Source organism: Orycteropus afer, unplaced genomic scaffold, assembly GCF_000298275.1.
Source record: "Orycteropus afer afer isolate SDZICR_OR568_19922 unplaced genomic scaffold, OryAfe1.0 scaffold00389, whole genome shotgun sequence".
Taxonomy (NCBI): domain Eukaryota; kingdom Metazoa; phylum Chordata; class Mammalia; order Tubulidentata; family Orycteropodidae; genus Orycteropus; species Orycteropus afer.
This window is the reverse complement of record NW_006921976.1, coordinates 973,867-999,421: the sequence shown is the minus strand read 5'-3', so window position 1 is coordinate 999,421 and position 25,555 is coordinate 973,867. Positions and strand designations below refer to the sequence as shown.

At 36.6% G+C, this 25,555-nt stretch overlaps 1 protein-coding gene across 1 annotated transcript in view; it reads left to right on the top strand.

The window, feature by feature from the left end:
* GRID2 (glutamate ionotropic receptor delta type subunit 2) overlaps positions 1 to 25,555 on the top strand; it is a 1,108,517-nt gene that overhangs the window by 916,385 nt on the left and 166,577 nt on the right. The gene's annotated exons all lie outside the window — the stretch shown is intronic.

The following is a 25,555-nucleotide window of genomic DNA, read 5'->3' as shown; positions in this document are numbered from 1 at the left end:
CCAAAAAAGAGTTGATGCTTTTGAGTTGTGGTGCTGGCAAAGAATGCTGAAAGTACCATGGACTGTTAAAAGAACTAACAGATCTGTCCTGGAGGAATTACACCTGAAATGCTTCTTGGAAGCAAGAATGGCCAGACTTCGTCTCACCTATTTTGGTCATGTTGTCAAAAGGGACCATTCCTTGGAGAAGGATTTCATGCTTGGTAGGGTGGAGGGTCGATGAAAGAGTGGGAGGCCTTCAACAAGATGGATTGACATGGTGGCTATGATGATGGGCTCAAGTATAGCAAGGATCATGGAGCTGGCACAGGATTGGGCAGTGTTTCATTCTGCTGTGCATGGGGTCACTATGAGTTGGAAACAACTCGACGGCACCTAACAACAACAACAACATACACATGGACTTCTCTGAATACACAGGAAGCAGCATGACTATATCTGTGGCAAGAGGCAATGGAGAAGTTCAATATCTTCAGCCAAAACAAGGCCAAGAGCTGACTGTGGAACAGACCATCAACTGCTCATATGCAAGTTCAAGTTGAAGTTGAAGACAATTAAAACAAGCCCACAGGAGCCAAAAATATGACCTTGATGACATCCCTCCTGAATTTAAGACCATCTAAAGAATAGATTTGATGCATTGAACACCAATGACTGAAAACCAGAGGAACTGTGGGATGACCTCATCCATGAAGAAAGCAAGAGGTCATTTAAAAGGCATTAAAGAAAGAACAGACCAAAGGGGTTGTCAGAAGAGACTCTGAAACTTGCCCTTGAGTGGAGAATAGCTAAAACAAATTAAAGAAATAATAAGATAAAAGAGCTGAACAGAAGATTTCAAAGAGCAGCTAGAGAAAACAAAGTGGATTATTATGATGAAATGTGCAAAGACTTGGAGTTAGAAAACCAAAAAGGAAGAACACACTCAGCATTTCTCAAGCTGAAAGAACTGAAGAAAAAATGTAAGCCTCAAGTTGCAATATCGAAGGATTCTGTGGACAAAATATTGAATGATGTAGGAAACATCAAAAGAAGATGGAGAGAATACACAGAGTCACTGTACCAAAAAGAATTGGTCAATATTCATCCATTTCAGGAGGCAACATATGATCAAGAACAAATGGAACTGAAGGAAGAAGTCGAGACTGCACTGAAAGAATTGGCAACAAACAGGGCTCCAGGAATTGACAGGATACCCATTGAGATGTTTCCACAACTGGAAGCCGTGCTGGAGGCACTCACTTGGCTATGGCAAGAGATTTGCTACATGGCCAACTGACTGGAAGAGATCCATTTTGTACCCATTCCAAAGAAAGGTGATCCCACAGAATGTGGAAATTATCAAACAGTATCATTAATATCACATGCAAGTAAAATCTTACTGAAGATAATTCAAAAACATTTGCAGCAGTATATTGATAGAGAGCTTCCAGAAATGCAAGATGGATTCAGAAAAGGATGTGGAACAAGGGATATCATTACTGATGTCAGATGGATTTTAGCTGAAAGCAAAGAATACCAGAAAGATGTTTACTTATGTTTTATTGACTGTGCAAAAGCATTTGACTGTGTGGATTGTAACAAATTATGGATAACATTGAGAATAATGGGAATTCCAGAACATTTGATTGTACTCATGAGCACCTGTATGTAGATCAGAAGGCTGACATTTGAACAGAACAAGGGAATACTGCATGGTTTAAAATCAGGAAGGGAAAGTATCAGGGTTGTATTCTTTTACCATACTTACTCAATTTGTATGTTGAGCAAATAATCTGAGAAGCTGGATTATATGAAGAATGTGGCATCAGGATTGGAGGAAGACTCATTAACAAACTGCGATATGCAGATGACACAACTTTGCTTGAGAAAGTGAGGATGACTTGAAGCACTTACTGATGAAGATTGAAGAATACAGTCTGTAGTATGGATTGCAGCTCAATATAAAAAAAGCAAAAATCCTCACAACTGGTCAAGAAAACAGCTTCATGATGGATGGAGAAAAGATTGAATTTGTCAAGGACATCATATAATTTGGTTCTACAATCAACACCAATGGAAGCAGCAGTTAAGACATTAGACAATGTATTGCATTGGGCAGATCTGTTGCAAAAGACCTCTTTCAAGTGCTGAAGAGCAAAGATCTCCTTGAAGACTAAGGTGTCCCTAACCCAAGCCATGGTGTTTTCAATCACCTCTTATGCATGTGAGAGCTGAATAATTAATAAGGAAGACTGAAGAAGATTTGATGTTTTTGAGTTGTGGTGTTGGAGAAGAATGCTAAGAGTACCATTGTCTGTTAAAAGGATTAGCAGATCTTTCCTGGAAGAAGTGCAGCAGGAATGCGCCTTGGAAGCAAGAATGGCCAGACTTCATCTCACCTGCTTTGATCAAGTTATCAGGAAGAACCATTCCCTGGAGAAGGGTATCATGCTTGGTAAAGTTGAGGGTCAACAAAGAAGGAGAAGTCTCTCAATGAGATGGACTGACTCAGTGGCTACAACAGTGGGCTCAGGTATAACAAGGGTCATGAGGCTGGCACAGGACTGGGCAGAGTTTCGTTCTGCTATGCATAGGGTATAGGAGCTCTATATGCTACTACTGGTAGCATAGTGCCTAAGACACTTGACTGCTAACCAGAAGGTTGGCGGTTCAAACCCACTAGCCATTCCTCAGAAGGAAGATTGGGCAATCTACTTCCATAGTGATACTACCTCAGAAACCCAAGGAGGGGTCGCTATGAGTTGGGGCTGACTTGATGGCACATAACAACAACAACAATGCATAGGGTCGCTGTGAGTCAGAGATGACTCGATGGCACCTAACAACAACAAGTATAAGCAAGAAGAGCAAGTGCTATTAATGCAGAATATAAGCCCAACTAAGAGTCAGATATGTCTCCTTACCATGTGCATTGTAGTAAATTATCTCAATAATGAGGGTTGCTATCAGTCCAAATGGACAGTGAGTTTGTTTTTTTTTTTTTTTTCTTGGTTTTCTCATCTCTCAAAAAAAAAAAAAAAAATGAAGTCCAATTGGATGTAAAACTTAAAGTTAATATGTCTAATTCAATTTGAGAATTCAGTTTATTTTACCATATATTATTGAAAATAAACTCTCTGCTTAATGTTCTTTCCAAATATGTACACACGTACAGATCAAGTGTTTAAGAAAGGGAAGCATAGATGGACAGATGGGAAGCCTAAAAATTTTTCCATAATTTTTGTGCATATTCAGCCTTTTCCAAGCATTTATAATTTTAATTTTGTTTTATGATATTGTTCAGATTAAAATTAAGTAAGCCAATGGCCTCTCCTGTCTGAATAGAAAAAAAAAAATCATTTATTAGATGAAAGCAATTATGATGAGTATGTAAGTATTAATACTAGTTCTGAGTTTATAAGTCAACACAAAACTCAAAATCTGATTATTTTGTTATATATATATTAATGATGTCATCTAAAAATTCTAAACATAAAAGAAACGTATTCAAGTTTTTTTGTTAGTGTTTTTTAATTTACACCTAAAAGTGATGACTTTAACTATATGAAAATTAAACAATAACCCTCACTTTTAAAAAATGTTTTTAATTGCACAATTACACATTAATCTAATTTTCCCAGATACACTAGTGTAACTACATGTGCCCTTTTAAGTACAATAGTTTTACTTTTCTTTTGGGCTTTTCACTTTCTGTTCCTCCTCCCCCAACTTCACCCATATTTCCCTACTCTCAAAATGTAGCCAGTGAGTTATACTGTATTATTCCATATTTTTTCTCTAAGTATTTCTAATAATATAATAATGTATACATCTATATACATACATATTTATATAGTATTTAATAATCACTGGCTTTTAAAGAAAGGATTACATTATACATACTATCTTGGTTTGGGTTAGTATCTTCACATTGCTTTTTCTCATTCCAAAAACAAATTATGAAGATTCCTCCAAGGCACCTTGTGTAGCTCTAATAGAGTATTGTTAATAGTTTTAAAAGTTGCATAACATTAATTCATCACTACTCTCTGATTGCTAAGTATTTCCAATATTTCCAGTTTGAAGCCACTGCAAATAATGGTGACTGAATATTTTTGTACAATCATCTGAAATTTTTTGTTTCTATTGGATAGATTCCTGGGAGTGTAATTGCTGGGCCAAAAGCATGTGTGTGTGTGTGTGTGTGTGTGCATGTTTTTAGTAGATACTGCTTTTGAAAACTGTCAACGTTTTCCCATTTTCACTAGCAATGTATAAGAATACACTTTTCATATAACTCCATCAGAAATGGTTGTTAAATTTTGACAGACCAATATATAAAGCAGCAACTCACTGTTATTTTATTTTACACTCACTTTATCACTAGTGAAAGTATTTTTCATAGGCTTGTAGGTCATGTATATTTGCTCTTTTTTTTGCCTTTGACAGGGTGCAATTCCACTTTTCTATTGCTCTGTAGTGGGAAACATTTGTTTTTTCTTTCTCTGACAGGTTTTATGTGTTTGTTTTTTTTCTAGACTTCATATGTTGCTTAAAAGTTCTTCTTTACATATGTTACATATGCTTCCCAATTTTTTCGCAAGGTTATTTTATTATATATGCTCCCACAGTTATTGCTTGTAGGGTTTTTGTTATTTTATTTTGAAATGATTTTCACTAAAATGAAAGTTTCTGACTTCTTTTCTCCCAGATAGCTAATTATGCCAATGAGAATAATAAATTGATTATCTTTTTAGAGAGCCAATTTAAGACACAATTATACCAGAAAAAAATATATATATATAGTATTATTACTTTAACAGAAAAGTGTAAACAAGAACTTACCTGAAGCTATATATTATTGAATATTATTGATTTTGTTACAAAATACTATTATTTAAATAAAACAACAATAGGACTGGCTAACAGTGTCAATTAGTAGTAGGTAATAGCATTATGTAAGCAAATAACATGATAAAAAAACATAACAATATTTTGGAATCTTTCTTTCTGTCCTCTGGTATAGAAATTCAGTTTTAGTCTTTTTAAACTCCTTATCATATTTTTAAGGAGCTCTGGTGGTGTAGTGCCTAAAGTATTTGACTGCTAATCAGAAGCTTGGTTGTTCAAACCCACCAGTCATTCCGCGGAAGGAAGGCTAGGCAATCTACTTCTGTAAAGATTTACTGCCTTGGAAACCCAAAGGGGATTAGAGTTTTAAATTGTGTAGTCTATATCATTGTGTAGTTTTTAGACACATAAATTATTTTTTAAAAAGAAGAATACAAGTATAACAGGATTAGTTAGACAAATATTAACTGTATTTGACAACAAATAACAATGACATGTTCTTTCTGTCCCATATTACAGTAGGATATTTTCACTCTTTCTACTTATTTTTCCAGAAATACTTACCTGAATAACTTGCAGCCTTAAGGACATCCATCTCTCCTTTTATGTAGTGGTAAAAGTGAACATAATCAAATGTAAAATTCACTTTGACTTGAAGCTCTGCTCTTATCATACCTCTGTTACAATGACACTGGTGTCAGCTCAATGTGATCTTGTCAAGCTAAATCTCCTCTTAACAAAAGCATAAAGCATTTGAGCATGGAATACCTAACAATTTAACTTATTAGTGACAGCAGCTTTAGGAAAAAAAATTCATCCACTTTGTATCTATGGGCTGATTTTGGTAGACCAAAATCATAGTTGGTCTTTTAATTTTTTCTTTTTTTTCCATTTATAAATTCTTTAGGTAAGTTAAATATGTATAAGATAGTCAACAGTTTTAAACACCTAGAAGCACATTGGATGTTATTTTAACTTAAATTCTCTTTCTCAGAAATATTTGAATTTATAAAATCAATACTGGATTCCAAAGAAATTGACAGTTTTGGTAAACAAATGAAAAAATCCTGTTTGAATTTGTTGCGTTTTTCTGTTGATACATTTGATGTCGTTGAGCGCCTTCCAGTCAATTTTGATTCATAGTGACCCCATGTGACAGAATACAACTGCTCCATAGGGTTTCGTAGGCTGCAATCTTTACAGGAGATGATCATCAGGTCTTTTTTCCACAGAACAATCCGGTGGACTCGAACTGCCAGCCTTTAGGTTAGCAGCAAATGCTTACCTGTTGTGCCACCAGGACTCATATATATTATATTATATTATATATCATATATGTGTGTGTGTGTGTGTTATACATGGAGTTCTGGTGGTGTAGTAGATAAGGCATTTGGCAGCTAACCAGAAGGTCAGCAGTCTGAAGTAGTCTAAAATAGCCTTATTTTTTGAAAAATGTGGGTGGGTTTTCTTTCTCCACTATGAGTTTTTGTCACAACCTATGGTGGGGGTGGGGGGCATTGCCATAGAGTTGATACCAGCTCATAGTAACCCCTATTGGTTTTCCAAGGCTGTAAGTCTTTATGGAAGTAGATTGTCACATCTTTCCCTCATGGAAAAGCTGGAGGGTTTGAACCAATGAACTTCTGGTTAGCAGCAAAATGCCTTACCACTACACCACAAGAGCTCCTTCACAACCTATATAGCATAAAACAACTCAGGTACAGTGAGTCCACCCTTTTCTAGGCTCCTTATTATCCCTTCAAAGATCACCAAATAATTTTGGAGAAATGACACTGAATTTTGACAGTACTACAATCTTCTTCTTCATTGTCATCCTCAATATACTTCCAAAGTAGAGAAGGACATTCTTCTTATCTCACATGTTGAAAATGTGATTGTGTGGCAAAACAATATTATAACAATTAATAGTTATCTTGGAGACACATGTCTAAAAGGGATTTTTGTTGTTAGGTGCCATCAAGTCAGCTCTGACTCACAGTTGACCCTATGTACAACAGAACAAAACATTGCCTGGTCCTGTGCCAGCTTCATAATCCTTGCTGTACCTGAGCCCATCTTTGCAGCTGCTGTGTCAATTCATCTCATTGAGGGCCCTCCCCTTTTTCATTGACCCTCCATTTTACTAAGCATGCTATCCTTCTCTAGGGAACGGTCCCTTCTGACAACCTGACCAAAGTAGGTGAGACAAATTCTGGCCATTCTCACTTCCAAGGAGCATTCCAGCTGCACTTTTTCCAGAACAGATTTGTTAGTTCTTTTGACAGTCCATGGTACTTTCAGCATCCTTCACTAGCGCTACAACTCAAAAGCATCAACTCTTCTTCAGTTTTCTTTATTCATTGTCCAGCTCTCATATGCATAACAGACGATTGAAAATGCCATGGCGACTTAGGCGGACCTTAGTTTTCAGAGAGATATCTTTACTCTTGAGAACTTTAAAGAGGTTTTTTTGCAGCAGATTTGCTCAGGGCAATAAGTTGTCTGATATCTTGATTGCTGCTTCCATTTGTGTTGATTGTGGAACAAAGTAATATGAAATCTTTGACAACTTCAATCTTTTCTCCATTTATTATGATGCTGCTTATTGGTCCAATTGTGAGAATTTTCATTTTCTTTATGTTGAGATGTAATCCGTACTGCAGACTGTAGTTTTTAATCTTCAGTAATAAGTGTTTCAAGTCATCCTCACTTTCAGCCAGCAAAGTTGTGTCATCTGTGTATCACAGGTTAATTTTCTTCCTCCTGATGCCATGCTTTTGTTCACATAGTCCAGCTTCTCGGTTTATTTGCTCAGCATACAGATTGAATAACTATTGTGAAAGGATACAACCTTGATCCACTCCCTTCCTGATTTTAAACCACACAGTATCCCCTTTTTCTATTTGAACGACAGCTTCCTGGTCTATATACAGGTTCCTCATGAGCACAATTAAGTATTCTGGAATTCCCATTCTTCCCAATGTTATCCATAATTTGTTATGATCCACACAATCTAATGCTTTTGCATAATCAATAAAACACAAGTAAACATCTTTCTGGTACTCTTTGCTTTTAGCTAAGATCCATCTGACATCAGCAATGATATTCCTCTTTCCATGTCCTCTTCTGAATCCAGCACGCATTTCTGGAAGTTGTCCATCAATATACTATTGCAAACATTTTTTAATTATCTTCAGCAAGATTTTACTTGCATGTGACATTAATGATATGGGTTGATAATTTCCACATTCTGTGGGATCACCTTTCTTTGGAATGGGTACAAATATGGATCTTTTGCAGTCAGTTGGTGTGGTGGTTAAGTTTGTGTGTCAACTTAGCTGGGCCTGATTGAGTGGCTGGACAGCTGAATGCAGTTATTCCTCATGGTAAGATTAGCAATTAACTCCATAGTGGAATCTATTGGAGCAGCTGAGTAGCTGCTTTGGGTATGTGGTCTGCTTCCCATATATAAGAAACAGCTTTGGGAATGGTCACTAGGTTATGGCATGCTTGAACCCTGCATGTAGCTGTGTTATTGTTCAGCAGCCTGCCATGCTCTGCCAACCTTGGGACTTTCAGTGGACTTGAATTAATGGCCTGCTGTGTGGTTTGATAACATTGGGACTGTGCCATTTTATTGGTTGACCTTGGGTTTGTTAGCCTCAGCAGCTAGTACTTGCCTAAGTGAAGAAATGCCTCTAGCTTCAGTGGGCTGGGAGCAAGAGTCAGAGCTGAAACCCAAGGTCGAGGGACTTTCACACCGCCTCTAGAGCCTGGCACTTTGGACTTGTACTTCTAGCCTCCCAAACTGTAAGAGAATAAACTCCTGTTTGTTCAAGCCATCCCATTTGTGGTATTTCTGTTAGAGCGGTACTAGGTGACCAAAACAGTTGGCCAGGTATCTGTCTTCCAAATCTCTTGGCATAGACAGGTGAGTGCCTCCAGCATGACATCCATTTGTTGAAACATCTCAACGGGTATTCCGTCAATTCCTGAAGCCTTGTTCTTCACCAATTTTTTCAGTGAAACTTCAACATCGTTCTTCAATACCATAGGTTCTTGATCATATGCCACCTCCTAAAATGGATGAACATCAACCAATCCTTTTTGGTACTGTGACTTGGTATTCCTTCTATCTTCTTTTGATGTTTCCTGTATCAGTCAGTGGGAGCTCTAGGTGTGTAGTGCCTAAGGCATTTGACTGCTAACCAGAAGGCTGGTGGTTCAAACCCACCAACCACTCCTCAGAAGGAAGATTCAGCAATCTACTTCCATAGAGATACTGACTCAGAAACCCAAGGAAGGGTTGCTATGAGTCGAGACCAACTCAATGGCAGTGAATTTTGCCCATAGAATCTTTCAATATTACAACTAGAGGCTTATATTTTTTCTTCAGTTCTTCCAGCTTGAGAAATGCCAAGTGTGTTCTTCCCTTTTGGTTTTCTAACTCCAGGTCTTTGCACATTTCATTATAATAATTGACTTTAACTTCTCAAGCTCTCCTTTGAAATCTTCTCTTCAGCTCTTTATCTTGTCATTTCTTCCATTTACTTTAGCTACTCTCCATTCAAAGGAAAGTTTCAGAGTCTCTTCTGACATCCATTTTGAACTTTTCTTCCTTTCCTGTCTTTTTAATGAACTTTTGCTTTCTTCATGGATGATGTTCTTGATTTTATACCACAATTCCTCTGTTTTTCAGTCATTAGTGTTCAATGGATCAAATCTATTCTTTAGATGGTCTCTAAATTCAGCAGGGATATAATCAAGGTCATATTTTGCCTCTTGTGGACTGGTTTTAATTGTTGACTATGTTCAACTTGAACTTGCATATGAGTAATTGATGGTCTGTTCTACAGTCAGCTCCTGACCTTGTTTTGGCTGAAGATATTGAGCTTCTCCTTTGACTATTTCCACAGATGTAGTCAATCTGATCCCTATGTATTCCATATGATGAAGTCCACATGAATAGCTGCCATTATATTGAAAAAAGGTATTTGTAATGAATAAGTCATTGGTCTTGCAAAATTCTGTCATGTGATCTCCTGCATCATTTCTATCACCAACTGCCAGTGTTCCTTCTTTGTTTCCAACTTTTGTATTCTAGTCACCAGTGATAGTCAACATATCTTGATTGAATGTTTGGTCAATTTCAGACTGCAGAAATTGGTAAAAGTCTTCAAGTTCCTCACCTTTGGCTTTGGTGTTTGGTGGGCAAATTTGAATAATAGTAGTATTATCTGGTCTTTCTTATAGGCATATGGATATTATCCTTTCACTGACAGCATTGTACTTCAGGATAGATCTCGAAACATTCTTTGTGACAATGAATGCCATGCCATTCCTTTTTAATTTGTTGTTCCTGGAATAGGAGATCATATAATTATCTTATTCAAAATGGGCAAAACCAGTTCATTTCAGCTCACTATTGCTTAAGATATCAATCTTTATGCATTCCATTTCATTTTTGAGCACTTTCAATTTTCCTAGATTCATACTTCATACATTCCATGTTCCAAATATTAATGGATGTTTGCAACTGTTTCTTCTCATTTTGAGTCATGCCACATCAGCAAATGGACTTCCCAAAAATTTGCTCCATACACATCATTAAGGTTGACTATACTTTGAGGAGGCAGCTCTTCTCCAGATTTATTTTGAGTGCCTTCCGACCTGAAGGGCTCATCTTCTGGCACTATATTACACAATGTTTCAGGTCTGTTCATAAAGTTTTCCAGTAATCTATGAGATAGTGTTTCACTGCTATTCCTAAGGTTTTCACTGGTCAATTCTTTGAGAAGTGGATGGTCACTTCCTTCTTCTGAATCTGTCTTAGTCTGGAAGCTCTGCTGAAACCTGTCCACCATGGGTGACCCTGCTGGTATTTGAAATACAGTGGCATGGCCTCCAGCCTCACAGCAACATACAAACCATAACAGTACAACAATCTGATAGACAAGAGGTGGTCTGAGGAGGCTATATTCCTACATTTCTATTAAGTAAAATATGTCATTAAGTGCTACTGCACATTTAGAGGAAACTGAAAAGTGACCAAAATTAAATTATGAAGGATTCACTGTCACAGGTAAGAAATCATGCCCAATTTTAACAGAGTTATATACAACATGTAAAGAACACTTTATATGTAAGACCTTTTCTTTTTTTTTTTTTTAAGTAAGAAACTTTTTAGACTGAATGAAATTAACCATAATTTTAATTTACAATGTCTACAGAATATATCAGAAGGGACTATTCCCTAGAGAAGGACATCATTTTTGGTGAAGTGAAGGGTCAGCAAAAAAGGAGAAGATGCTCAACAAGATGGATTGACACAGTGGCTGCAATGATGGGCTCTAGTATAACAAGGATTGTGAGGATGGTGTACAATGAGGCAGTGTTTTGTTCTGCTGTACACATGGTCACTATGAGCCAGAGTCAACTCAACCTCACCTAACAACAACAGAACATGTAGATAGATAATAAAAGTCCAATTTATATTTGGACAAGATGTCAATAGAATTGTGTTTTAAAATATTTTGTTAAATTCTTTATAGAAATCAAGATTATTTGAAACTCCATTTTCCAAATAAAAGTGCAAGAGAAGTAGGTGAAACTTTTTTTTTTTTTTTTTTTGCCATTATTTGATATATAACTATACTGTAGAAAACATGGTCATTGGTAAAATATGAAAATTAGCTTAGATTATAAGGAGTCAACAAATCTCTTATTAAGATTTCCTCCTTTTTTTTTTTTTCCTTTATTTTACCCATTCAGAAACCAAACTCACTGCCATCCACTCAATTCCAACTCATAGTGACCCCCATTAGGTTTCCAAGGTGGTAAATCTTTATGGCAGCAGACCACCTCATCTTTCTTCTGCAGAATGGGTAGTGGGTTTGAACCATACATCTTTTTCTTGTCAGCCAAATGCCTTAACCACATCACCATTGCTTGTTTTTTATCCATAGGACATTTTATTTGCAATGTCTGAATCAGGAAATGTAACTATACTCAGTTTCATAGAGCAACCAAGGGAACAATATGATAATGTTCATGATAATTCATGTCTGTACCTGTGGTATGCCCAAACTCATTTGTGCAGTATGCTCTATTTTGCTTCTTTACTTTTCTAATTCAGTTATGTGTGTCTTTCTATTGTCATTAAAATAATATAGCCATTTTGCCTTCTTTTTTCAGTGATTTCTGAGTCATGCTATCATTGGTATTATAATCATCCACATTTTCATTATCTCAACTCTTAGAAAGCATGATCACAGTGTCCACAATGTTAAAAAATTAAATTATCATGATCTCAATACAAAACACAATAGCTAATCTTCAGGCATAGTCAAGGAATGATTGTTAAAATTCATAATTTACACACACAAGTTACACAGTAAATGTCAAACTCATAGTGATGCATCAATAAACCAAAAGCAAAACAAAACAGAAAACAAATTGGTTGCTGTCAAGTCAATTCCAACTCATGGCTGTCAGCTTTACAGAAAAAAGATCACCAGACCTTTCTTTTGCAGTTGGTGCTGAATGCATCAATAGCTGATCCATTATTTTGAACAGTAGCTTATCATGGCCAAAAACAGCAGCATTTGGGAAGGGGTGACATTGAGCGTGACTGCAGAAGGCAGTTCATCTATGCCATATCCATCTGACACAAAAGAAGTGGTACTTCCAATTCTTAGATTTTTAGCCATGAAATGGGTTTTGTACTTTTCCCAAAACCTTCCACCTCTATCACTAAAAACCTAGACTTTTCATGTCTGAGGAAACTTCCCATGATGATGCACTTTCAATGTTAACAGCTGAAACATCCCCAGCAAACTAGGAAGTTGTCACCATAATTCTTCCATTTGAATTTACAGAATGTTTATGACCATTTTCTCCTTCAATTTATCTCTGTGGCTTTTTGGTTGAGAAATTGGCATTTGTTTATTTGTAAGCAGATATATATTTTTTTAGATTGTTACTTGAATCTGGTTCTATGCTGTAATTTTTCTATTACAACTGTAATCTTACTGTTCACAAAAGGTTATTTCCCTGCAATGTGTCCTACTTGTTCTGATTCAACATTTCCTTTCTGATTGCAGACCCACTATTAGAACGGTTATTTTTCTTTGTCAATTCATGGAGACTCAAATCTGATTGCTGGATTATTTTAGGTATTAGCAGTCTTGCTAATGGTTGTTGTTGTTGTTGTTGTTGTTGTTGTTGTTGTGTGCCCTCGAGTTGGACCCGACTCATAGCGACCCCTCCTTAGGTTTCCGAGGCAGTATCACTATGAAAGTAGATTCCTTCCGAGGAGTGGCTGATGGGTTTAAACTGCCAACAAAATTTCCTCCCTTCCTCTGGGACAACAGTCTACAAGAAGATAAGTCACAAATCCAGCAAGCACCTGAAAGAATCTTTGGACTCTCTAGTCTTCTAATCTGTCCTAGGCTGCAGGACTGAGAAATCTCTCTCCATTAACTCCTTCCTGGACAATTTAAAAGCAACAGAATAGACATATTCATGGGTAGGAAGGCAAATGTCCAGAAATCTCTGTGAAGCAAACTCTCCCCAACCTTCATTCTCAGTGGCCTTCCACCAGTTTTGTCAGGTACTTGCTCACCCAGAGAGAGAGAATTCAACTCTTTTCCTTGCACAGTTGCCCTGGACCCGTGGTCTTACTAGTCTTCTGTCTTCAAAATCCTAACACCCATTTGCCTCAAGAAAGAGTTGTCAGTTGAAGGGAAGGAAACTGTTTATCAGCTTTCCCTATTCCCAGAATATTTTATTTATTTATTTATTTATTTTAATATTAATATTCCAAAAAAGAGAGGCAAGAGATAAGCTTCAGAGGTATGAAAATTGTTCATTTTCTATGTTAAAAATAAATATATATTTTAAGTAAATTGATACTGATTTATTTTAAGTACATTCATATCTTACTTATGAAAATGTGTGACTTATGCTGACTACCTCAGAACACAATTTCAAATTTCCACATAATGCCAGATAAAATATGGTGGACCAGCAATTAGCACAGCAGTAAACAAAACCATATATATTTTTAAAATCAGTCTTAAGCACTAAAATACGGACTTGATCATGATTTATTGTGCTGCATAAGTTGTGAAGTGTTGATGAATGATGCTAAAGTATTAATTTGCCCAAAATGGAAAGGCCACCACCTAAAACTATGTCATAAATATTAAAAACCATCCCATTTTAAGGACTTATGTGGGCAATGAATTATAAGGACCTCTATATATCGATTCTAATCATAACTCTTTGTGCCTGTAATTCACAATCACTTTATCCCCCTGTGACCATTAGTTAAAATTGTAAAGCCTTTAGAAGCTTAGTGCACAAGGTTAGAAGTTATTAGCCTCCCACATTGTTTTCAGGCCTGTTAATTTTTGGTGGTAAGCACAAATAATAGACCTGCAATATGCAGCCTTTATTTTAATTTTAAAAAGCTCTGCCTTGCTTTCAATTCTGAAATTCAGAAATGCTAAGATAGCAATGTTTACAAAATCGACAGGACTAAGGGGTTCAGAATCACATAAATCAGACATTCATTACAATGGTTTTGACAAATAAGCAATCTTTTTTAAAAAAGTTCAATTCTTATTTATCTTAATGCTGTGGTCATTTAGCATTATGGAAGTTACATTGTTGTCATGGTGATTGATGCATACTGGTTACATTGCATTATTCTGATAAATATTATGTTTCCAATAATAAATAAAAATAAGTAAATAAAAATAAATGATATTTCTCTAACAGGGAGCTCTGGTGGTACAGTGGTTCATGCATGTGTCTGCTAACCAAAAGATCAACATTTCAAACCCACCAGCCACTCTGCAGGAGAAAGATGAAGCAATCTGCTTCCATAAAGATTTACAGCCTTGGAAACCCTACAGGGCAGTTCTACTCTGTCCTATAGGGTCACCACAAGTCAGAATTGACTTGATAGCAGTGGGTTTGGATTTTGGCCAACTCGTTACTCTATGCCTTGCAGGCAATAGCCACTATAATTAATGCATTTTTCATCCCCATGGCAAATATCTCCCAGAAATATATCTTTAGGATAGTGAAAAATCCACAGGACTTAGTATTGAGCTCCAGTTCCAAATCTACCACTAATAACTGATACGACTTTGAGCAAGTCACATTATCTCATCTGTGGATCAGCTATCATAATATTAGCTGCCTCACAGTATTGTAAAGAACAAATAAAATTATATGTGAAAGTCATTTTTAAGAATTAAAAATGCTTCATAAATGTTAACTACTACTATAAAGAAGAGAAAAAGGAGGAGAGACACTGTTCCTTCTTCATTGAGGGGAAAGATGATCTTGCCCTTTGGTTTAAATGTCATCTTTCTTAATTGTTCCCACTAAAGTTTAAAAAAAAAAAATTAAAGGATCATTGCTTTTGTCTTTCTGTAGGTATAGGTTTTGAAGCGAAGCTTTAAGAGACTTTCTATATCAAAGATTTGTGTAGGAAAAATACAGTTCTCCCAATTAAAACTAAAGTCGGTGGGATTAGAGATAGTGGTAAGTCTTCTTTCGTTGTGACAGGGACTTCTGCTGTTATTACAGTAGACTGCTGCCTAATGAATTGAAAAGAATAGTGCTTTCTGCATTAGGTCATGATGAAGATGTCAGAACTGGGGCACACAAAACAAGAGCAGCTTAAAGGAGAGGATGAAAAATATGCCGTAATTCACAGCATGCTGAAGAGTGCAGATGCAGGTTTTGAAAATGCATTTTCCCATCCTTTTTACTTGGCAAGAAATGCAAATATTTGAAGAAATAACATTGAATGTTTATAGTTTTTCACCTGACAGATGGAAAATCACACAAAGATAATAGGTTAAAAGAGTATTCATGAACAGGAAATGGTTTCCAAAGGGCATATGTGTTTTATAAGTTAGACACTATAGCTTAAAAAAAAAAAAAAAAAAAAAAAAGTTTATTGCCATCAGGTCTGTTCCAGCTCATAGTGACACTTATTGGATTTCCAAGGCCATAAATCTTTACAAAAGTAGAATGCCCTGTCTTCCTTCTGTGGAGTGGATGCTCGGTTTGAAACACCAAGCTTCTGCTTAGTCATATGTCTTAGATACGACGCCATCAGAGCTCCTAGGTGTTATAGATAAAGAACTTAAATATTTGGAATTTTTTGTACAATTATTTTAGTCACCAGCATTTGGGTAGGCTTCTGGTGGTGTAGTGGTTAAGGCATTTAGCTACTAACTAAAAGTTCAGTGTTTCAAACCCACCAGCCACTCCACAGAAAGGAGATGAGGCAGTCTGCTTCTGTAAAGATTTACAGCCTTAGAAACCCATGGGGGTCCCTATGTGTTGTAATCGACTCGATGTCGGTGAGTTTGGTTTGGGTTTTTTTTATTTTTAGTTCTGATTGCATGCAATGAAAATTAATTCCCCCTCCTTTAAACTACATTAACTCTTTGAAGGTGAGAGACAGAACACAAACAGACATTCACACCATGTTCATCGCAACACAATTCACTATAACAAAGAAATGAAAGCAACCTACATGCCCATCAACAGATGATTGGATAACCAAACTATGGTACATTCACACAATGAAATATTATGCAACATTAAAGAATAATAAAGAGTACACAAGTCATCTCATAATGTGGATGAATTTAGAGGACGTTATGTTGAGTGAAATAAGTCAATCACAGAAGGACAAATGTATGAGCTCACTATTGTAAAAAGTCAAGGAAAGTTTATTCAGGGAAGGAAACCTACTTTGTTGGTTACCAGGGATGGAAGGGAAGGGGAAGGAAAATCCTGGACTATTTAGGGTCACATGTTGATTTGGGTGAGGGGAGGAACAGTATGGAAAGGATCTGTGGCTAGCATGGTGACATTGGGGAAAGGAAAGACACTGAAATGTCCACAAAAGATATAGAGAACAGAGGCAAGCATTCTTATAGGTACAACACTGCAGTCTCACTAGCACCAAATACTAGGCTATGGATTAATGCATAGACAGGTGAGAAGAGCAGCTGGGGATAAGTAAACAGGAATACACCCTAGACCAAGGATAGATTTGGCTGAGGATAATCTTACATTTGCACTTGTGTTACAAAAATATGTACATGCATTACAGAAGCAACAGAAGACAGGGAGGGTGCGAATAACTTTGCAGAGAAAACCAAACATCTTGTGAGAGAAAATCACTAGGCCTAGGACCTTGGCACCGTAGTCTTGGGGAACATCATGCTCAATTAGTATAACATAGTTCATAAAACTTTTGTTCTACAACCTAATTTGGTGAGTAGCAACTGGGGTCTTAAAAGATTTTGATCAGCCTTCTAAGATGAAACTATTGGTCTCCTCTCATCTAGAGCAAAGAAGAGTGACAAAAATCAAAGACATCTAGAACAATTAGTCCAAAGATAAGGTGGACCATGAGAACCTCAGCCTCCACAACCTGAGACCAGAAAAACTAGATGGTGCCCAGCAACCAATTCCAACTCTTCAGAAAGGGATCAAACCTAGAGATACTGGATAGAGTGGGAGGAAAAATGTGGAAAAAAATTCAAAAACACAAAAATGAATTACTGGTCAGATAAAGACTGGTGGAACCCTTGAAACTATGGCCCTGGGTTACACTTTGGGCCTAGAAATGGACTCACTTACATGGATTGGCTGTCTACCCAACAGTAGAAAGACCCATATACAGAACACCTACCCCAGGTCAATGCACCACCTACTCTAAGGAGATGCACATCTGGATCAAGCAGCCATGAGACAACAGAGTGGTAGCATTCACACAGAAGGTGTGGTGGACAAACAGGTATGCACAGATGAGAGGGGCACAGGGAGGAAGTGGTCATGGAGAGGAGAAGGCAGGAGAGTTTTTTAGTTGGCAATGGTAATCAGGGCCACGAAACCAAATGTGCATGAACTGCTGAATGTAAAACAAGTTTGTTATGTAACTTTTCACCCAAAGCTCAATTAAATAAATAACTACATTAACTCTTTAAGCTTTTCTTATACTAACTCACTGATATTGAGTTGGGTCTGACTCATAGCGACCCCTCCTTGGCTTTCCCAGGCAGTAACACTAAGGAAGTAGATTGCCCAGTCTTCCTTCCAAGGAAGCTTTCCTCATGGTACTTACCATATTCAGCTTTGTACTATAGTAATTTAGTGCTCCACTAATCTCCACTATTGGGTTGTAAGTAGTTTAACAGAGAGTCAAGACTCTTTCACAGACTCAGCTAAGAATTTTGACATTATAATATGTAACAAAAATCATTGTGCAATAATTTTTACTAAAATTGAGTTTAAGGAAAGACCACTGCAGAAATTATGCAGAAATAGAACAAAACTAACTCATAGCATTATTTCTGAAGTGAGAAATTCATTGAAGGATATTGACATCACAGGCACTATTATCAGGATACAGTTGGGAGCTCTGGTAGAGTAGTCCCTAAGACATTTGACTGCGAACCAGAAGGCTGATGGTTCAACCCACCAGCCACTCCTCGGAAGGAAGATTGGGCAATCTACTTCCATAGTGATACTGCCTCGGAAACATCCATCAATTGTCACAGCATCCTAACAACTCTACTTTGGGGTCAGAGATTGATAAATACTGGAGATAAATGCCACTTTGTATTCTTTCTTTCCTCACAACTGAATATGTTGACCTAGATCTCCCAGATGCACTTTTACCTCTGTTTAAACTAGTGTGAAGCACACTGATGGAATGGAATCCACTGGCCAATAAATCAATGGTGTGAAATTCAGCTGCCTATCCAAATATGAGGGAACTCTGGTAGCGTAGTGCCTAAGGCACTTGACTGCTAACCAGAAGGCTGGCAGTTCAAACCCACAAGGCACTCCTCGGAAGGAAGGTTAGGCAATCTACTTCCGTAGAAGGAGGGGTCGCTATGAGTCAGGTCCGACTTGACAGCACATAACAACAACAACAAATCCAAATATGAACCCTAGAACAAGGACAAGTTGAAAATGTTTAAATAAATCCATCATCTAATCAGATGGATTAAAAATTTCCTAGGCCAACCCTTCAATTATTATTCTGTTGAAAAGTGACTTTAGCTTTTGTTGATGAGTATTTTCTAGAGTTTTAATTTGATGGTTACAAACTATCCTAAGGACAGTGATTGTATGTTTTAGTAGATGAAAAAGGCCAGGAATATTTTCAAAAGCTGAAATAATTTAGGTTACTATGCAACATTTCATCAGCATTGCTACAGGCTATAATCAGACTGTTTTAATGATTCTCTTTTTCAAAATGCATTCATAATGCTCTGTAACATTAGAATAGCTAGAAACACATGTATAATGACCGTGATAATGTTACCATACATTTAAATAGAGCTCTACAGTTCACAAAGCTGTAACAACAATACTAGAACATTCTTGGAACAGCAAAGCAGTGTGTCCCCCACTGAGAAAATCCCTTGAGGGTGGTAAAGAAGCTGCAAGGGGATCCAGGAGACCAGAGTAACTGTTTAACATAGAAGAAAATCAAAGTAGATTGTTAGAGGAGGCTTCAAGGTTGCATCTAGCTCTCTGTCACTCACAGGTTTGAACCCAGGAAGCTGAAAGCAAAACTGAAATTTGCTAATTAATACAAAGGGTCAGAAAAAGGGAGAGAGAACTAGGAAACAAACCTGCAAGTAAGAGTAGCCTATGTAGAAGAAAACTAACCAACTGTCTTCCGTACTCTATCAACATCAACGCTTCAGAAAGCTATGTATATTTTTAAGATTAGACAGATAGATAGATAATCATATAATGCTGTTTTAAAAACTGATCCTGTTTATATTACTCACTCACCTGCAACAGCAGTATTCAAAAATCATTGTACATAAGCATCAACTCTTAAGATTGTTGAAATCCACACTCCCAGGCCACAAAGACCAAACATTCCAATTCACTAAGTTTAGGGTTGAATTTGTATTTTTTAACACAAGTATCCCCTGTTAATTCTGATGCTGGGTATCTTAGCACCACATTGTGAGAAACCCTGATATAATGTAGAACCTAGGGGAGTGTAGACCTCAAAAGCTCATATACTATAGTAGACACTCATGAGTGTTAATTGCATTGAAATATTACTTCAGGGAAAGAATATTTCAATCTTTTCTGCTTTTGTTTGGATGTTTTTGTATTATATTTAATTATTATACTACTGGAATTTATGTTATATAGGGTGGGAGCTCTGGTGGCATAGTGACTAAGGCATTTGACGGCTAACCAGAAGGCTGGAGGTTCAAACCCACTGGCCACTCCTCAGAAGGACAACTGGACAATCTACTTCTGTAGAGATACTGCTTCAGAAAACCAAAGAGGGATTGCTATGAGTCAGAATCAATTCAATGGCAGTGAGTTTGTTTGTTTTTTAGGGTGACAGAGAGTGCTTTAATATTGACCTTTTTGAAATAATCACTTGTCTCAGTGTCATATATTGATATCTCACATATGCCACACTGATTTAAATTACTCTCTTTGTAATATAGTTCATGTGAGACCCAGAACTCAAAAGGACTGCATTAGTTTTCTGTGTATTACAAGTTTTCTGCCTTTGACAGGGGGCAATCCTACCACTTTTCTATCGCTCTCTACTAATGAAATATATTTTGAGTTTTCCTTCTCTGACAGGTTTCTACCTTATGCAGGTTCCAACTTTCACAGGTTTTACTGTACTTTTATCAATTTGTAGGTTTTTTTTCCCATTCTTTTGCCTTTCTATTCTCAAACAAGTGCTATGCTGTTTTATTTTTAAGCTTTGCAACATGGATCTACCTAGTATTCTGTCTCTAGTCATGACTTCTCTGCTATTCTCCTTTGCATTTCTTCAAATTAAATTTGCAAAGATTTTAATAAGCACAAAATTATCCTTTGGGTATTTTATTTTTAATTGGATTAAGATTCGAATAATCTGAGTTAAAATGACATTTCTTTACAATTATACATACATACACCAGAAACATGTTTAAATCTTCTTCAGTAAAATGTTTAAGCTTTCTTCATGGAGTTTTTGCTTATGTATTGTTAAATTTATTCCTATGTATTTCTATTTAGTGTGAATGGACATTTTTACTCAAACTATTTAGCTTTGTTGATTTATAAAATGAAAGGTAATAGGAGCTCTGGTAGCATAGTGGCTAAAGCACTTGACTGCTAACCAGAAGGCTTGTGGTTCAAACCCACCAGCCACTCCTCGGAAGGAAGGTTGGGCAATCCTACTTCCGTAGTGATACTGCCTCGGAAACCCAAGGAGGGGTCGCTATGAGTTGGGGCCGACTCGATGGCACATAACAACAATAACAACAACAATATATAATCAATTGTTGATGCCTCTATTTTTCTAATATATTTTTATTTGATTCTTTTGGGATTAGAAAATATGATAATTTTGTCTCTTCCTAATAAATATTTTTAACTAATAGGTTGAAATCAGATTGTATTTTCTTCCTTATTTTATAGGCTAAAATTTTCTACAATCATGGTAAATTTTGGGGGTAGCAGTAGTCATAATTTCTTGACTGTAATGGCAATTAATATTAATGCCATCAGAGTTTCACTTCCTATTTATTTGCTACTTATTTGAGGTAGTTATTTACCTCATTAAAGAAGAATGTTTTCCATAGATAGATAGATAGATAGACAGATAGATAGATAATTGTTTTGAACATTGTCAATTGCCTTTCTAAGGTCTGTTGAAAGATTATTTACTTTTTTTCTTAAAGACTCATTTATACGATATATTGTCCTAGTAACCTTTCTAATACTGAACCCAAGTTTCTTTTTTCTATTTAGTAATATTGTATTATTCTTTTTGTATACCTTTTAAATCAGTTTGCTGACATTTTAAGAGATATTTTTATTCTTCTCCTATTTTACTATCAAACTTATTTTTATTTATTCATTGTGCTAGAGAAATTTCTTTCTACTTTTTGGGAAAATTGGTAATTTCTTTTTACCTGGGAAATTATTTAAATTAACGATATTTTAATTTTATTACTATAGAATCATACATAGCATTCTTTTTATATATTACTGAATATAGTCTGAATATAGTCATAGCATCATTCAGAATCCATAGGGGACTGGTTCTAAGAAATAAACCCCTGATACCAAAATCCATGGATGCAATGTAAGTCCCTTATATAAAAGAAATTTGCATATAACCTATACACATCCTTCCTTATACATTAAATCATAACTAGGTTACTTATAATACCTAACATGATATAAATCCTATGTAAATAACACTTTATACTCCTTCTTAGCCACCATTTGTCTATCAGATTGTCATACTCTAGTGGCTTGTTTTTGTGAGGCTGGAGGATATGCCACCAGTATTTCAAATACTAGCAGGGTCACTCATGGTAGATAGGTTTCAGTGGAACTTCCACACTAAGACAGACTCAGAAGAAGGAAGTGACCATCAATTTCTCAAAGAATTGGCCAGTGAAAACCTTATAAATAGTAGTGAAACTCTGTCTGATAGATTACTGGAAAACTTCCTTAATAGCCCTGAAACATTGTCTAATGTAGTGCCAGAAGATGAGCCCCTCAATTTGGCAGGCACTCAAAATACAACTGGAGAAGAGCTGCCTCCTCAAAGTAGAGCCAATCTTAATCATTTAGATGGAATAAAGCTTTTGGTACCTCCATTTGCTGATGTGGCAGGACTCAAAATGGGAAGAAACACCTGCAAACATCCATTAATATTTGGAACATGGAGTGTATGAAGTATGAATCTAGGAAAATTTGAAATTGTCAAAATGAAATGGAATGCATAAAGATCTCTATCTTAAGTATTAGTAAGCTATAATGGACAAGTCTTGGCCATTTTGAATCAGACAACCATATGATCTACTATGCTGGGAATGAAAAATTGAAGAGGAATGGCATGGCATTTATTGCCACAAAGAATGTTTCAAGATCTATCCTAAAGTACAATGCTGTCAGTGATAGGGTAATATCCATATGTCTATAAGGAAGATCATCTAATAATACTATTGTTCAAATTTACACACCAACCACCAAAGCAAAAGATGAGGAAATTGAAGATTATAACCAACATGTGCAGTCTGCAATTGGCTAAACATGCAATCAAGATGTATTAATTTTCACTGGTAATTGGAATGCAAAAGTTGTAAACAAAAAGAATCACTGGTAGTTGGATAATTTGGCTTTGGTGATAGAAATAATGCTGGAGATCATATGACAGAATTTTGCAAGACCAAGTACTTATTCATTGCAAATACTGTTTTCAACAACACAAACAATGGCTATACACGTGGACTTCACAAGATGGAGTACACAGGCATCAGATCAACTATATATGTGGAAAGAGGCAATGGAAAGGCTCAATATCTTCAGCCAAAACAAGGCCAGGAACTGATTGTGGAACAGAACTTGTTCATATGTCAGTTCAAGGTGAAGCTGAAGATAGTTAAAACAAGTCCAGGAGAGCCAATATATGGCCTTGATTACACCGCTCCTGAATTTAGAGACCATCTAAAGAATAGATTTGATCCATTGAACACCAATGACTGAAAACCAGAAGAATTGTGGGATGACATCAAGAACATCATCCATGAAGAAAGAAAAAGGTCATTAAAAAGACAAGAAAAGGAGAAAAGACCAAAATGAATGTCAGAAGATACTCTGAAACTTGCCCGTGAATGGAAAGTAGCTAAAGCAAATGGAAGAAATGACAAGATAAAGGAGCTGAACAGAAGATTTCAAAGGCAACTCGAGCAGACAAAATCAATTATTATAATGAAATGTGCAAGGACTTGGAGTCAGAAAACCAAAAAAGAAGAACACACTCAGCATTTCTCAAGCTGAAAGAACTGAAGAAAAAAAAATCAACCCTCAAGTTACAATATTGAAAGATTCTATGGACAAAATATTGAATGATGCAGGAAACATCAAAAGAAGATGGAAGGAAAATACAAGGTCACTGTACCTAAAAGAATTGGTTGATGTTCATCCACTTCAGGAGGTGGCATATGATAAAGTACCAATGGTATAAAAGGAAGAAGTTGAAGCTGCACTGAAGGTCTTGGCAAAGAGCAAGGCTCCAGGCATTGACAGAATACCCATTGAGATGTTTCAACAAACAGATGCTGCCCTGGAGGCACACACTTATCTATGCCAAGAAATTTGGAAGATGGTTACCTGGCCAACTGACTGGAAAAGATCCATATTTGTACCTATTCCAAAGAAAAGTGATCCCACAGAATGTGAAAATTGTCAAACAATATCATTAATATCACACATAAGTAAAACCTTGCTGAAGATAATTAAAAAGTGGCTGCAGCAGTATATTGATAGAGAATTTCCAGAACTGCAAGCTAGATTCAGAAGAGGATGTGGAACAAGGTATATCATTGCTGATGTCAAATGGCTCTTGTCTGAAAGCAAACAATACCAGAAAGATGTTTACTTGTGTTTTATTGACTATGCAAAAGCATTCAATTGTGTGGATCATAAATTATAGATAATATTGGGAAGAATGGGAATTCCAGAACACTTGATTGTGCTCATCAGGAAACAGTACATAGACCAGAAAGCTGTCTTTCTAACAAAAAGGGAGTGTGTCAGGGTTGTATCCTCTCCCCATACTTATTCAATCTGTATGCTGAGCAAGTAATCCAAGAAGCTGGACTATATGAAGAAGAATGTGGCATCAGGATTGGCAGAAGATTCATTAACAACCTGTGATACGTAGACCATACATCTTTGCTTGCTGAAAGTGAGGATGACTTGAAGCATTTACTGATGAAGGTGAAAAACTTCAGTCTGCAGTATGGATTACATCTCAACATAAAGAAAATGAAAATCCTCACAACTGGACCAATAACCAGCATCACAATAAATGGAGAAAAGATTAAAGTTGTTAAAGATTTCATAGTACTTGGTTCCATAATCAACACCAATGGAAGCAGCAGCATTGCATTGGGCAAATCTGCCGCAAAAGACCTCTTTCAAGTGCTGAAGAGAAAAGATGCCTCGTTGAAGACAAAGGTGAGTCCAACCCAACACATGGTATTTTCAGTCACCTCATATGTATTTGAGAGATGGACAATGAACAAGGAAGACCAAAGAAGAGTTGATGCTTTTGAGTTGTGGTGTTGGAAAAGAATACTGAAAGTACCATGGACTGCCAAAAGAACAAACAGGTCTGTCCTAGAAGAAGTGCAGCCAGAATGCTCCTTGGAAGCAAGAATAGCCAGACTTTGTCTGATCTACTTTGGTCATGTTGTCAGAAGGGATCATTCCCTGGAGAAGGATATCATGCTTGTTGAAGTGGAGAATCAGCAAAGAAGGGGAAGGCCCTCAACAAGATGGATTGACCCATTGGCTACAATGATGGGCTCAGGTATAGCAAGGATTGTGAGGATGGCACAGGACCGGACCGTGTTTCATTCTGCTGTGCATGGGGTCGCTGTGAGTTGGAGCTGACTCAAAGGCACCTAACAACAATTACAACTTACCCTTTGAGGGACTACTTTGACCACTTAACTGCTTGCTATTACTTTTTTTTTTTTTTTTTCTCATTGGTCAAATTCATGGATGTTGAACCTGAGGATGCAGAGGGCAGACTGTATATTTTATTACATTTCTAGTTTCTGATTATCTGTATTTATATATGAATAAACTTTTAGATCTAATAATGATTAAT